Here is a 15,555-nt window from a genome sequence, read left to right as displayed (position 1 = left end):
AAGTTCTATGTTTAATTTCTTGAGGAATCTCCACACTGTTCTCCAAAGAGGCTGCACCAACTTGCATTCCCACCAACAGTGGAAGAGGGTTCCCCTTTCTCTCTATCCTCTCCAACAAATTTTGTTTCCTGTCTTGCTAATTTTGGAGGCACAATCTTCTGAGGAGAGAGACCCAACGCTTGGCTAATGTGCTGTTAATGTGCATATACAAGAAGCCCGATGAAATTTTCCTTTTGTCTTGTTGTATGTCTTGGGATCCCGGTTTTGTGACCAGTGATCGTGTTCTCTGTGGTCTCCGCCAGCCAGGGGATGCATTTGGCCCACAGTCGACTGGATCTGAAAAGAAGAGGGGCGCAGGAACCTTGATTTTATCCAGGTAACAACCTGGACTTGAGGCTGGTGTTACTTCTCTCTGTTTGACTATATCAGCTCTCAGGGGACTTTGTCATAAGGGGTCCTGACGTCTGTAAGGGCCATTGTCTCAACCTTTGCTGGGTGCTGGAAAAGTCCCCTGCCAGTGGTCCCCACCTGGTGTCACAGATGAGTGAGTCTGTGCCTGGAGGCCTCTTACATTCCCATGGGACACCGGAGACACTGTTTGCACTAACTCCTTCTAACTGCCTGTGACATCTTTGGTTTCTGAGGCTGATGCTGGGATCTTACTGTCTGGATCTTGTGGGGGCTGCATCCTGCATCCATGGTAAAGTGGTTAAAAGGCTTATTGGGTGCAGGTGCTATCAAGGTTAAATGATGATCCTACTTAAAAAAAAAAAAAAAGATGATCCTACTTGTCAAAGGCTAGATGACGACCATTGGACAAACTTCTATATTTTTAAAATATTTTTTTTACAGAGCTCTTATCCTAAACAATTGTTTTTTTTTTTTTTTTGGTATCTATGGAAAGACCAAACTAAAAGTGGACACAAAGAAGTATAACAGCTCACCATAGGGACTCCCTTAAGAAGATGGAAGAACAGAAATGAGACTTAGAACAAAAATTAGCATCCATATCTAATGTAAATCCCCTTTTCCTCCCTCCTGTACATCGCTTTATTCCCAAATCCCTGTCTTGACACACCAGATCATCTTTGGAATCTCTGAGCCCCCGGCCTAAGCCCCCTCTCAAATCCAGCCCCACCACTTCCACAAATTCCCCAATATCCCAAGACTTCTGTCACTCCCCCAGAAAATCCATAAACACCCAGCTGCCTGTTTTGATCTCCCTTTCTTCCTAAGATTTATAGAGAGCAGGGCCTGCTCTCCAGGCTCAAGGAATACAGACACTCATGTAAATACTGAAGGCCAGGAAATGACTTTAGCAGAAGCACTCAAGAAGTGTGGTAGGGCTTGTTCTGCTGTGACCGTCCTCCTTTCCAGGGCTCTGTGATCAAGCTCTGCATGCTCCAGGTATTCCCATAGAGGGTTCTGGATGGATGTATCCCGAGCCCCACCACCAAGACTTCATGTCACCTGGATAACAGTAGATCTCCTAATTGTAAAGCCTTTTACCTCTACTTTCAGAAGATCCTACCAAATTCAGAGTGGAGTTGGAAACATTAGTGGCCATTCACAACCCCATTCACTGGGACCTGGAGTGGCTGCTAAGGGTTGCTCTTTCCTCCCATGAGTACACTATGGTTATCTGGCAAGCCAGATGGTTCCCTGGGGGAGAACCTCCCTCCCAGAGGATACAGATGGCCAGAACCTCTCAGGTCCTCCTACAAAGGACCAGGAAATGGTTCAGATGGGAGGCTCATATTCAAGCCTTCTTAGGAGCAATATTAGAGGGCCCCTCTCCCTGGAAATAAATTAGTCTAGTGTTGAATTATGGACTCGGAAAGAAGGAGAGCATCTGAAATCCTTGGTTAAACACTTCATACAGGCTTCTTAAAGACAATGCATTAAGCCCTGGATTTCTAGAATGTTAAAAAAAATATTTTGATTTCTATCTTAGCTGGAAATCTCCCTGAGATAAAGAAACAAATTAAAAGAAATGTAGTTGGATGGGCATATCACTCTTTTGATATCATTCAATATACCACTCCATTTTGGGGGGAATTGGAAGCAACTCCTTTGTCTTGGAAATCTCTACAAAACCTGAGATGTGGCTCTAGAAGCAATTCAATTCCACTTACCTTTACCAATCCCCGGATCTCACATCTTCATCTCAGAATGTTCATAGAGAGTGGGACATTGGAAACAGAATTGTCCTGCACTTAAGAAAAAGAAGGAGAATTTAAAATTATCCTAGACCTCTAATTATAGGGAAATATTCCCCCAAATGCCATGTTGGAGGAAATTTGGATATTTTGTGTCTTTATGATGTAAGCTTTTTTTTTTTTGAAGGAATCATTATATTTTATTTTTTAAGATTTTATTTATTTTAGAGAGAGATTATATGTGAGTGCACACACACATGCACGAGCAGAGGGAGAAGCAGAGGGAGAGGGATAGAGAATCTCAAGTAGACCTTCTTGCTGAGCATGGAGCCCAATAGGGGGCTGGATCCCAGGATCACAAGATCATGACCTAAACACAAACCAAGAGTTGGTAGTTTAACTGACTGAGCCACCCAGGTGCCTCTGTGATGTAGACTTTCTACCTCCATCTTGTCTAGGACTGAAGAGCCACTCTTTGAAATTCTAACTTGAGGGAGATGTTTCTTACCAGAAGAAAGAGAGAAAAGGGGAGATATTTGGAAATTGGACTAATGAAAAAATCTTAGATGACTTTTCCAGAAATATTAGTAGAGAAAGCTTTAGCCAGCTAAACAGGTAACCTGAATTTATTCTATCTGCCAGATAAACAGTTTGGATCCAACTTCTCTTTCATTAATGAGTGAATTTTGCATTATATCCATTTCATGGTTAAATTTTGAAAATGAAAGCTATAAAATTTGTGTCCTTATGTTCATGTGCATCTACATATGTATGCTATAGATGTGTGACATTTTTCTACCTCTGAATGGAATTGCCAAAATTCATTTGTAAAGAGTTTTATTTAATTGGCTTTGAAACAAACAAGCTACTTATATAAATTAAGGATTGGGCATTCTAAAACTTTCAGAAATACAGAAACCAAGCCAAATATTTTTCAAGTTCATGTGATGTGAGATAATCTTTGGTAAATGGAAACTAGTTGCAGTTCTTTAGTTTAATTAAAATAGTTGTGTCTTTGTGAAGACATTAAATGTACTGCAGATAAACAACTACCTGTGTTGACTAATCAAAGTCATGTTATCTCTTACAAAACTCATCAGAAGAAGAGTAACTTGGGATGATGGCTGACTTTGTCTAATAGCTTGTGAAGTTTTTGTGAGTAATCAAGCGTCATCGTTGGGAGCAAATGAGTTAGATAGCTATAAGTGTGCAAAGAGTTTTTAGGTGAACTTTTTAGAAATAATTATATTTTATGGTATGTGTACTTAAAAATAATTTCAATTCTCTTTGGTAACTTGGAACTTTAAAGTTGTGTTGAATTAAATTAGATGATGAGAAATTCATTGAGTATCTAGATCATTTACTGAACATAAGTTTATCTATTTTTGGCTTCTTATTACGGAGGCACTGAATATATTTGTGTCTGTTAGTAAACATGTCTTGTGCCATACCGAAAGATTGTACTATTTTTTAAAAAGACATATGCTTCTAGAAATCATGAAATGTATTCATAAATTTGCCAATCTAAAGAATGTGGGTGTAACAGGCTGTTCACAACTGCTTACTTCTTAGTTTTGCTAGAAATGAAAGTTTCTAAGGGTTAAGGATTCTAACATATGTAATTAAAGCTGCTAGAGGTAATAAGGAAAACAACTCTGTATGCAAGAAAAGTAAGATGTGTTTTTGGATAAGGAAATGTAGGAGATATGAAGATGCATTTTTGTTAAGGGAGAAGAAAATAAAATGGTCCTAAAGTAAAACTAGTATAAAAAATTGGGAAGAGAAAGAGAATTTTACTTTGTGCAGTCAAGTTGGCTAAAATGCAATGAGTTTATGACAAGAATTATAAAATTAAGCTTTAAAATCAGTACTGTATTTATGTAAAGCAAAACCTGATTTTCTTTCATTGACAAAAAGGACAAAATTTTCATGGACCATTGATCTCCTCTTGATAAGAGATTGTTTTTCTTTACCTTTTAAGTAATCTGCCTTTTTTGAAAAGCAAAGATTTTGTGTTTTTTACCAGAATGATTTCTTGTGTTCCTTACCATCAGGTCTTTGATTGTTTAAGAAAATTGGGTCTTCTCAATATTAAGAGCTACATTTTGCTCACAGCTATATAGCTTTCTGTATTTGCCTTTAAAATCTTTTATTATCACTTTGGTAAAACATAATTATGTATTGTTTCATAATGGTCTGTGATTTTTTAAAAAAATTTATTTATTTGACAGAGAGAGATCACAAGTAGACAGAGAGGCAAGCAGAGAGAGAGAGAGAGAGAGAGAGAGAGGGAAGCAATCTCCCTGCTGAGCAGAGAGCCCAATGCGGGACTTGATCCCAGGACCCTGAGATCATGACTCGAGCCGAAGGCAGTGGCTTAACCCACTGAGCCACCCAGGCGCCCCTGGTCTGTGATGTTTATGTGGATATATGTTATTCACATTGGTGTTCCAGAAATTTTATAGAATTCCTCGAATTCTGATATGTCTCAGTACAATGTTATCATTTGTAATTCTATTGTTATTTTGAAATTTTTCATGTTGCAGAAATAAGCAAATTTCTTTATCGATTGTATTATAATGAACTCTCATCAAATCTTTAACCATGGCCATTTAAAAATCTTTTGCCGTTTACAGTTATTGTTTTACTGTGATGTCTTTGCAAAAGTGCTTCATCTTTAAAGGTTATTTATTTACTTGCTTGAGAGAGAATGAGAGAGAGAACACGAGAAGGGGGAGGATCAGAGGGAGAAGCAGTCCTATGAGGGACTTGATCCTGGGACTGCAGGATCATGACCTGAGCCAAAGGAAGTTGCTTAACCAACTGAGCCACCCAGAAGTTCTTCATCTTTAGTGAGACTCATGGAAAGAACTCTTGAATGCAGGTCTCTGATAACTTTAAGATCATACTATTGATTTAGCTGCCTATGTCTTAGAGCAACTTGGTAAAATATACCTTTGTGAACAAAGATGAAACATTTATCTTTTTCTGCCTACCAGATCCCTCCAGAATTCAGAAACTCTCAGTAAGTGTTCTTATTTTTATGGCAATATGGTTATTTGCACAAGTTCAATAAGAATCTGTCCTTTTTGTAATTGGAATTGGACACAATTGGAATTGGTTATATTACCAGACTGTCATATTTGAGAGAGATGTACATACTTGGATATGAACAGACAGCTTTAAGAAACTGAAGTTGACTTTATGGGACCAACAAAGTCTCTTGGAAGAACAGCCTAGTACCTTGCTAACAGGCTTCCCAGCAGTTTCATCAGGTGCTTAAGGAAGGTCACTTCATGGCAGGTGCAGAAACATCAGGATATTTTGGGATCCTTAGGAGGAGAGGAATTCACCTAAATCTGTAAGTATTGCAGGTGAGTCTGGCAAGTCCTTAGTTTGGCTTCCAGCCTTGAGAGGCTTTTAAAAGTCCCATTTGAGGTTCCTTATGAAAAGTTCCAGTGAAACGGATCAAGAGTCTGTAGGGTTAATTGTTATTCTTGTTGGACTTATGTAAATAATCAGATTTACTGAGACTAGACTAATTTTGTGAACAAATTTTACGTAATTATCTTTGGTAGAAAGGGAGTAATTTTAGAGAGAAAAATTATGTTTCAATAGGATCTATTAATACAACTGGTGGATATTAAATTCCAATTGTGTTTATTGATTTTGAGTTTTGTTATTTACCTATAAACTGGACTGGATCCTGAATTCTTCTAGTTTCCTCAAATATCTGACCACAAATCTCCAAACTCAAATTTCCAAGTTTCTCCCATCTTTTGACTTGGGATCACTAAGAAGGAAATTTTGCCCAAAGTCCTGCAAACGGAATACAAACTTGCCATAAACCTCAGAGAAATCAATGCAACAGGTCATGTTAGAAAACCATCATGCCTCTTGAAGATCCGAAGATCACCAGAGACATTCAAACTGCAAACCCTTCTGCAAGAAGACCTTGGCAGATTGCCACCACCTGCCCTCACTATCTGCAGGTGCTTCAGCCTGAGCTGGGGAAATGTTCTTGACTGACTGTCCCTTGGGCTCAGAATTCGTTCCAATCACTAACCTTTGTTTTTCTTTTGTTTCCATAGCAATGCCCTATCAAATATCTGATTTCTCCTACCTTTGGGAGCTCACCTTTAGGATGGCCTCCTGGAATGAGACACAACTGATTACCTGAACTGACCTGTTCTCAGGACTGAGAGACAGGTTCAGTGAGATAGGGAGGGAATAATCTATCAATTCAGCTTCTGGACTGTGAAAATTCTTCAAAGTTTCAAAGGTGGGACTGAAGGGGAGCAAAATATGCCTCTCCAGCCCCCGAATGTGCCTTTTTGGCACAGAGAGTGTTTTAGGCTGGTTGTTTTTGAGAATCAGCTGACTTAAGAGGAGCTCTGAAAACCAAGTAAAATTTACCCTTTTATAAGAGACATTTGCGTGTTTGCAGGAAATCTCCATGTGTAAGGTGTTTGCTTCCCAGTACCAGGAAGTGGGGGAGGGCTGAATCTCCAGAATTACCAGTGCAGTTGGTACTGGGACTTAAAGCTGCATAACAACCTAACCCGGATCACTGTGCTTTTCCTGGTCACCTCCCATAACTGATTCCCCTCACCAACCCAGCATCTTTTGTCTTTAGCTGAAGATGGAATTTAAGGTGATGGCTTTGGCCATTTCTGAGAGTTACTCAGCTTTCCTGGGTCACTCCCATGTAACCAGGAGGTATACATGTTATTAAACTTTGATTTTCTCCTATTAATATCTCCTGTCTTATATCAGTTTAATTATTAGACCAGCCAAAGTACCTAGAAGGGAAGGAGAGAAAAGTTTTCCCCTCTATCTCTATGACTCTGTTTCCTTTTCTGGGCCTCTGTTTCATTTTTTGTAAAATAAAGAGTTCGGACTGTTTATCTGCTGGTTTCAATGTTCTTGAGTTTCCTTCAGTCATGTCAACCATGATATTATCATTATTCGGCATCTGGAAGTAATGCTCCCTCTGCTAACCCCCCAGAGCATTTTATCTATGTGTTAAAAATTGGCATTTATCATTTTGTGTCTCAAGTTCCATTTATTTATAAACATTTCTTTCTTTCTTTCTTTTTTTTTTTTTTTCAAGTGGACTAAGAACTCTTGGCAGGGTGTCTTTTTCATCCTTGTATCCCCTACAGCCCCAGCATAGCACCTGGCACAAGGCTTTCACGGGAAAACACTCAAATGTGGATGAAAAATGAATGAGAGAAGATGGCTACTATTCACTATTTGCCTTCAGGCACGATGACTTGATTTAGAGTTTTTCTTATAAAAAGTACATTCTTCCTATTGATATAATTTAATATATGTGTTCCAAAATGCAGAGTTGGAAATAAATCTCATTTTTTAAGAGACTATTATTTTAGAAGAATCTTATTGAACTGTTCCCCTACAGGTTCTCTTCCATACCAGAATTTAAATCAAAGCAACATGTTCAAGTTTTCTGAAAGTACTGCTCTACAGATATTTCAGCTCTTTCTCTGCCCCAGGTTGTTGGGTTATCATTCAGCAACAATTCCCCTCTCACTGTGGACACAGTGTACCCACTGATGTTGGGTGCACCCAGATAGGTTGGCTTTGGCCAAAGGAATGTTAGCCGCTGCGATGCAAGCCAAGGTCTTAAATGTGCCTGTGTGGTTTCTCATGCCTCTTGTTCTGCTGCTACTTCTCATGCCTCTTGTGCTCCTGCTACGTATCATGCAAAGAATGTGGGGAAGAGACCACAACCCAAACTGTGGCCTGGGTCAGCCACCGCACACCACCCTGCAACACCATGATAAAACTCAATGAAAAGATACTGGCGGGGTGCCTGGGTGGCTCAGTGGGTTAAGCCTCTGCCTTCGGCTCAGGTCATGATCTCAGGGTCCTGGGATTGAGTCCCACATCGGGCTCTCTGCTTAGCAGGGAACCTGCTTCCTCCTCTCTCCCTCTGCCTGCCTCTCTGCCTACTTGTGATCTCTCTCTGTCAAATAAATAAAATATTAAAAAAAAAAAGATACTGGCTGTTGAGTCGTTTGTTATGCAGAATTATTGTAGCAATAGGTGACCATGACTTCCAATTTCTAATTGTATCCTTGTATATATCTTCTTTCCCCAACGATTCATTATGAATGCCTATGTGCTTTTGGAATAGGGATAGATGCTCTTCTTAGACATTTATTATTACCATTTTTTGTAGTGACAGGTTGGTCAAGAATGTGACTTCTGGGGATCCAAGCCTGCATTCTGAGAATGAAGCGGAGTAGCTCTGATTCTCTATGGTTGTGTCCACACTTAATTTGTTGTTCTTTATGTTTTAAAATAATTTGGAACATAATCTCTGGAAATATTACATAATTCGCTAACTTTTCTTTAAAAATTAACACATATATCCTGTGTCATATTTTATGGACTCAGAAGTTCCAAATCGCTCTTCCCTATTTAAATTAAAGCTGAACTACTTTTTGAAGGATTAAAAAATTTCAAAAATAAGTTTGGCATAAAATAAGGGCATTCATATATTTTTTAATGAGGTAAAATTTACGTAACAAGGAACCAACGATTATAAAGAAGGCCTCTAATTTTAACGTACTCTAGTAAGTGGCTGGCTACTCCGTGCATATTGAATGTCAGGGTAAACTACAATTTGGAGTACGCACTAGAGCCAGAGGGGGAAGGGAAAAGAAAATGCCAAGAGGAATTTGAGAAGGAGAGAAGGCCGGAACAAGAGAGAAGACTGGAAAAGAAAGGCACTTCCACGTGGTTATTCCACGGCTGATCTGCTCACCGTCCTGTGTTCCATGGGCCATGGTGGGTCTAATCAGGGCTCTGTTCTCTGGGTGGCTGGGGGTCCTGATACACTCCAGCATCCATCAGCTAAATCGGTTTCTAAATGCATATAATCCTGTGGAGAAGAAAATGAGCTCATAAACATCATTTACTTTCATTTTTGCTTCTTTTTGCCTTTGCATTTTTTTGGAAAGGGAAGTCTGGGAAGTTAAGATATTGAAAGTCCTTGACTTTAACTCAGGTCTAAAACTTCTTATCTCTTTGCCTAGGTTTGGGGCATTTTCCTAATTTGTGAGATTTGAGTCTATTTGACTGGGATGGCTTACAATCCTTCTCTCATATTCCCAGGGGCCCGGCTCCCTGCGGGCTTGTCGTGGACTCAATCCCTGATTTGGTACCTAAGCATGAGTCTATGGCAGAGGCCTGGGGATTCTGGGGGTCCCTGAGGCCCTTTCAGTGGTTCTGCAAAGTCAAGGTATTTTTCATGATAATTCTACCATGTTATAAGCTTTTGTTCACGTAGTGTAAGGTGGGGTTTTCCAGAGGCTACACGGTGTGTGACATCATAATAGTTTAAATGCAGAAGCAGACATAAGACTCTAGCTGGCTTCTATTCAGCCAGACATTGAAGAGATTTGCAAAAATTTAAAATCATGCCGTCCATGGGACGCCTGCGTGGCTCAGTGGGTTAAAGCCTCTGCCTTTGGCTCCCAGAGTCCTGGGATGGAGTCCCACATCGGGCTCTATGCTCGGCAGGGAGCCTGCTCCCCACCCCCCCCTGCCTGATTCTCTGCCTACTTGTGACCTCTCTCTGTCAAATAAGTAAATAAAATCTTTAAAAAGATAAAAAAAAAAAAAAATCATGCTGTCCTTGCCATTTTTTCTTTTGGAAAATTTAGTTATTTTTCATAAAAATCAGTTATTTACATTAACAAGTAATGGGTTTAATATTTTAAAAATTTCTCAGTTCGCACGTGGTAAATATCGATAGCTATTTCCCACATGAACGAAAGCTCTTCAGAGTCCCGAATGGGGTGCTAAGACCTAAAAGCCGCTCTGGGGTCCGTGTGCCTATGCTTTCCCACCACACAGCGGTGCTCAGCCTGGTGGAAAGAGAAAGAGAAGATTGCAGGACGGGCCTCTGTTTGGCCTCTGCTCTGGGTAAGGGCCTGAGCAGGTCTGCACTGTGGGATTGCCCCATCGTGGGTCTGCTCTTGGTAGGGGGCACTGAGCCTTTCCAGGGTGGGGCCTTGCAGACGACCTGCTCCAGCCTCTCTTCAGATCTTCCCAGGTCACCAGACCCAGCAGCACCCTGAGGCCTTCAGGAGGTACCGTTTGTCCTGGGAGCATGAACATACAAATGGACAATGGAGAGACGGCATATATGAACACAGAACCCCAGCCCCAAACACCAGGACTAGGTCAACGACTGCTAACTTCCCTTTACACACTCACGACCAACCACATAGGATGTCCTGTTCTAGTTCGCTTCCCCGTGGCCTCAGCACCACCACCCATCAGGGCCGCGAGTCACCTTCTCTCTCACGCACTATAAAGCATCCTCACTCCCTGCGTGGCTTGCTTTTGAGTCTCAGCCTGAGCAAGTGTTGTGGGTTGTGTCCCGCAGACACATGTCAACGTCCTAATCTTCAGCATCTCAGAATCTGACCCTGTTTAGAAATAAAATCACTGCCGATGTAATTAGTTAAGATGAAGTCATACTGGAGCGGAGAGGGCCGTCCATCCAGCATGACTGCTGTCCTTAGAAAAGGGGAGCATGTGGACGTAGATGGGCGCCCAGGGAGAATGTCATGTGGACATGAAGGCAGAGGCCTGGGGGAGGCATTTACAAGTCGAGGATCGTGGAAGAGTGCCAGGAAGCCCCCAGGAGCTAGGAGAGAGTCTCAGAATAGACAGATTCTGCCCAGCACTTTTCAGAGGGATCGTGGCTCTTCAGGTACATCTGCCCTCCAGAACTGTCTAAAGCCCTCGGTATGTGGGACTTTATTACAAGAGACTTAGCACAGAATAGAGCCGGGGACAGTGGCTGAGTCCCTCACTCCAGCAAACTCTGATAAATTAAATAATAGCCTGGGCTTGCTCTCGCTGAGTGGCCTTCATCTGTTTCCACAGCACCCACAGCCTTGCTGAGTGAGCAGGACAGTCTGACAGAGTGAACAGGACAGTCTGGGGGTCAGAAGCCAGAGAGTGGAAGCAGCTGGAAGCCTTTGCTTAGGTGCAGGTTTGGGGGCGATGTCCCGACATAGTCCGACAGGCTCCGGACTGCGCTTCAGGTGGCCCCAGTGCTCTCTGCCTTCCCTCCCTTCTGGGGCTGCTTACCAAAGGACCTCCCTGGGGCTGCCTCAGGAAGGAGGTGGGCAGATCCCCAAGCTGGCCTCGCCCCGACCCCCAGACCCTCCCAGAGAGGCTCTAGCTCTGGATCTATGCTGCTGTTTTATCCCTTTTTGTGTGGAGCGTTCGGAGGTCATTCTAAGGTGTCTAATTGGCCTTCCATGTGCTTGGGGAATGAGCCCCTCTGCCTCCCGCAGGGGCTGACTGGAAACGAGTTATTTTGAGATCAGCACAGGCTGTACAGATAACAGTAATAGTATTTTATTGCTGAAGTAGTGTGAGAAATGTTGGGGTGGGGGACAAGAATGTAAATGAGTTTAAAAATAGAAGGCTGTAATTAGCCAAGCATGGATTTGTTCTAGAAGGCGTCAATTACTACGGCAACCACATATCCCAGATTTTCCAGGACAGTCTCCATTCCATGGAATTTGAGTCTTTTTAGTAAAGGTGATCTGTTAAACATCTCAGTGCAATTTAATGTTAGGAAATCATATGATGTTACCCATGAATTAATTCAGTCATCCAAATAAACGCCTGATCATGTCAACACTCATTTGCTTTCTTTTTTGTTATGCAAACATAGTCATTGCAGAGGTTAAGAAGAGCTAGTCTTGAGGATAAGAATTCAGGCAGGTGTGTGTTAGAAGTGGGGATCCGTGACAGCGTATGAAAGGGAGAGTAGACTTAAACTTCTTGTCTGGAGACCTTCACATTTTTTACTGGTTGTGAATCAAGGGGCCAGGTCTCAAGTTTTTGCTTGGTATTCCATGGTATACCAGAGTGGGTCTGCAGGCAACGCGCGTGTAGCTGATCTGTGGGCAGATTATTGTGTAGGCTTGTCGTGCTTCCCCACACAGTGACAGGTGTGCGAAGAATAGGGCGGGCACGAACTCATCTCTGCAGAGCTTGGGGCCAGAGAGACCACAGCCCCTCAGGGCACCAGCGCGGTGTGCATGTGGTGTGCATGACGTGTGCATGTGGATAAGAAACCACTTTTCTGTTTCCTGCCTGGGTGCTCAGAGGAGGGAAGGGTTGCATTGGAGAGGGATGGAGGCCAGCAGGAGTCCAGGAGGTGAGGACACTGGGAGTGGGGTGGCAGTGGGAAGGAATGCTCATCTTAGCACCAGAAACCTACATTTTTGGAAACTTGAATGTTCATAATTATTTGCATTTTCCATAAGGATTCTTCCAGTTTTCTGTAGTGTTTTATTAACATTCTTTTGCAAATATCAGCTAATTTTGGTTATACTCAGGAGATAAGAGGGAAGAGACTTCGATTTGGGATCAGAAGTTTGGTGGGCATAATGGAAATCAGAGTTAAAAACCAACCAACAAACAAACCATGTTCCAAGGGGGAGGCAGATCTTGGAGAGAGGAGCTTGGGAACCCGGGACTGATAGGTCCTCCAATAATGGGTCTGTGATCAAAGGAGCAAGATTGATACAAAGCGAAGGTCAAGCAAAGCTTTATTTCACGCCAAGCATCGAGAATCAGAATCAAACCGACCGGTCCGGGTTGGCTCCTACAAAGAGGCGACCCGTCCCAGCCTCACAGACTAACTTTTATAGAGCAAAGGCCATGTGGTTGGGCCTGGCCACACATAGGTGGCCAATGAGATTGCAATACACAGTGAAAACTGCACAGTCATGCTAGGTCACGCACAGTGGCCAACTGAATTTCAATTTACCCTAGTAGATATTTGAACTAGCCTATCACCTTGGTCAGAACTGGCACCCAAAAGGCAGGGCACACTCTTCTTGGTAGCTAGGGAGACAGTATGTGTGCCCCATTGATTGGGTGTCTCCACCTGGCCCGACCCGCCCTTGTATCTGGGCTTTGCTACCTGGGACTGGTTTCCCGGATTCCTGGACTTGCTTTTAAGTGCGTTCCTCTGGGAGGGGCAGGGTCAATCTAAGTTTACTGCATAAACAACAAAATGGCTCTCTCTGGCTAAGTAGGCCCTTACAGGGATCTAAGTTGAAAAATTCACCTCTACCAGCATCTTTCTAGACCTCTTCTCTGCTTAAACTGTGTGTGTGTGTGTGTGTGTGTGTTTGGGGGGGGAAGGATGGTTGTGCTTTGTGTTTGGCTTTAACAGGAAGCTGTTTTGTGTGTGTGTGTGTGTGTGTGTGTGTGTTTTAAGCATAGTTTTTTAAAAAGAATTTTATTTATTTATTTGTCAGAGAGTGAGTGCACACAAAGCAGGGGGAGCAGCAGGCAGAGGCAGAGAGAAAGGAAGAGAGAGAGGGATGCTCCCCACTGAGCAGGGAGCCGGATGCAGGCGCCATCCCAGGATCCTGGGATCATGATGAGAGCCAAAGGCAGACGCTCAACCAACTGAGGCCCCCAGGTGCCCCGTTTTGTGTTCTTTATAGCTACGTGTCACCCGAGAGGTGGCATCTCACAACACTTGCCTCCAAAACTAGGTTTGGGTCGTAAAACAGATTCTCGAAGTGTGCTTTGCAGACCACCAGCATCTTGAGATCCAGGGGGTTGTAAGTTACAGAATTGCAGCTTCCTTTTCAGACTGACTGAATTGGACCTCTGGGCCGTGGGGCTTAGGGATCTGCATTTTCAATACACACCTAATTGATTTTCCAGCACAGTGGAATTTAGGAGTCATAGACGCTACCGCTCAGAAAGTTAAGCTGAACTCTCAACCCAGTCTTACCTCCACAGTCCCTAGAAGGGGGAGGATCATTTCAGGGCTCCAAGGCCACATGCCCGAATTCCTTGTGCTGAGTGGCATGGCCATGTGCATGCCTCTATGAGGCTAACGTCCTGCCAAAAGATAACCACAGGTGGACATGCCCTCAGTGAGACTCAAAAGACGTGAACTCTTTCCAAAGATAGCAACAGCGAACCCGTGCTGATGACTGTATCTCTAGGAGTGTGTGGCTGCACAGCCTTATATAGTGAGTGGGGGCTCCAGGGAGGATCTGCGGGAGAACAGTGTGTTCAGGGAGCTCCCGAGTGTGCCATGTTCTCAGAGCCCTGCTACGTAAGGTCACCATGTGTCTGCGGCTGTCTTTGGAGATGGCCCAGCCCAGGGCAGCAAACAGCTTGGAAGTGTCGCAAGTGGAGCTGGGCAGCTGAGCCGTAACTTTTGCAAATGGGAGCAAACATCTGGAATGGTTTCTGGTGGCAAGGGGGCTGTTGTTAGTATTACTGACAGATGCGAAGGAACCTCATTTGGTCTGGTGGAAATTTACCCAAGATGCCACAATATGTGAGTTGAGGCAAGTCCCAAGCAGCTAGCTGGCATGCCCAGTGGCTCAGATGCCATTTTCTGTCATTTCTTGGTTCTACCATGTGAAACAGCGCCCCTTCTTCCCTTGCCTCCTTTTCTTTTCCTCAAAGTGCCCTCTGGCATAAAGGCAGGTGCTCACCAATCCCCTTCTGATGCCCGAGCCCCCGGGAGGCTCCCAGGCTGTGCTGCTCATCATAGGATTCCTTCCAGCCCCTCTCACTCTTCCTTCTGGACATAGGTTTCCTCTGGATGCTTTTAAAATTACCTGTGTAGGTTTCCTCTGGATGCTTTTAAAATTACCACAAACTTGGTGGAATAAAACAACACACATTGACTGGCTTACAGTTGGGGAGGTCAGAAGTCTGATAGAAGAGCCCCTGGGCTCATGTTGAGGTGTAGGTGGGGCTGGTTCCTTCCAGAGGCTCCGGAGGAGAAGCTGCGTCCTTGCCTTTTCCGGCTTCCAGAAGCCACCCGCATTCCATGGCTCGTGGCCCTTCCTCCATTGTCACAGCCAGCAAGCATGTCCCTTGGGTCTCCACTTCCATGGCTCTTCTCTGACTCTCCCATCTTTCAAGGGATTCTTGTGATTACACTGGGTTCACCGTGATGATAGGGATCATCTCCCCACCTCAAGGTTGTTGACTTCACCACATCTGCAGAGTCCCTTCTGTGAGGGAACATATCCACAGCTTCCCAGGAGGAGGACTGGGACGTCTTTGGAGACCATGACTCTGCCAACCACACTTCCATCCACATGAGCTTATCCTGTTATTTCCCGAGACACCTCTTTTTCACATCATCTGTTGATTTTCTATTGCAAGAAGAGAATTTCTACTTACCCCACCTCCTCCCCATGTGCTCTCAGTATGTTATTAAGACAATAATTGCTTCCTGCAGAGCCAACTCATATACTGAGATTTCATTCCTTTTCTTGTAGAGCATTTTCTCCCTGGACTTCAAGTTGCCTTAAATCTCTGTCCTGCGACTTAGTCCCATGTT

The sequence above is a fragment of the Mustela putorius genome, unplaced genomic scaffold, assembly GCF_011764305.1.
Source record: "Mustela putorius furo isolate JIRA1106 unplaced genomic scaffold, ASM1176430v1.1 tig00000765_pilon_pilon_pilon, whole genome shotgun sequence".
NCBI classification, from domain to species: Eukaryota; Metazoa; Chordata; class Mammalia; order Carnivora; family Mustelidae; genus Mustela; species Mustela putorius.
This window is presented reverse-complemented; position numbering follows the sequence as displayed.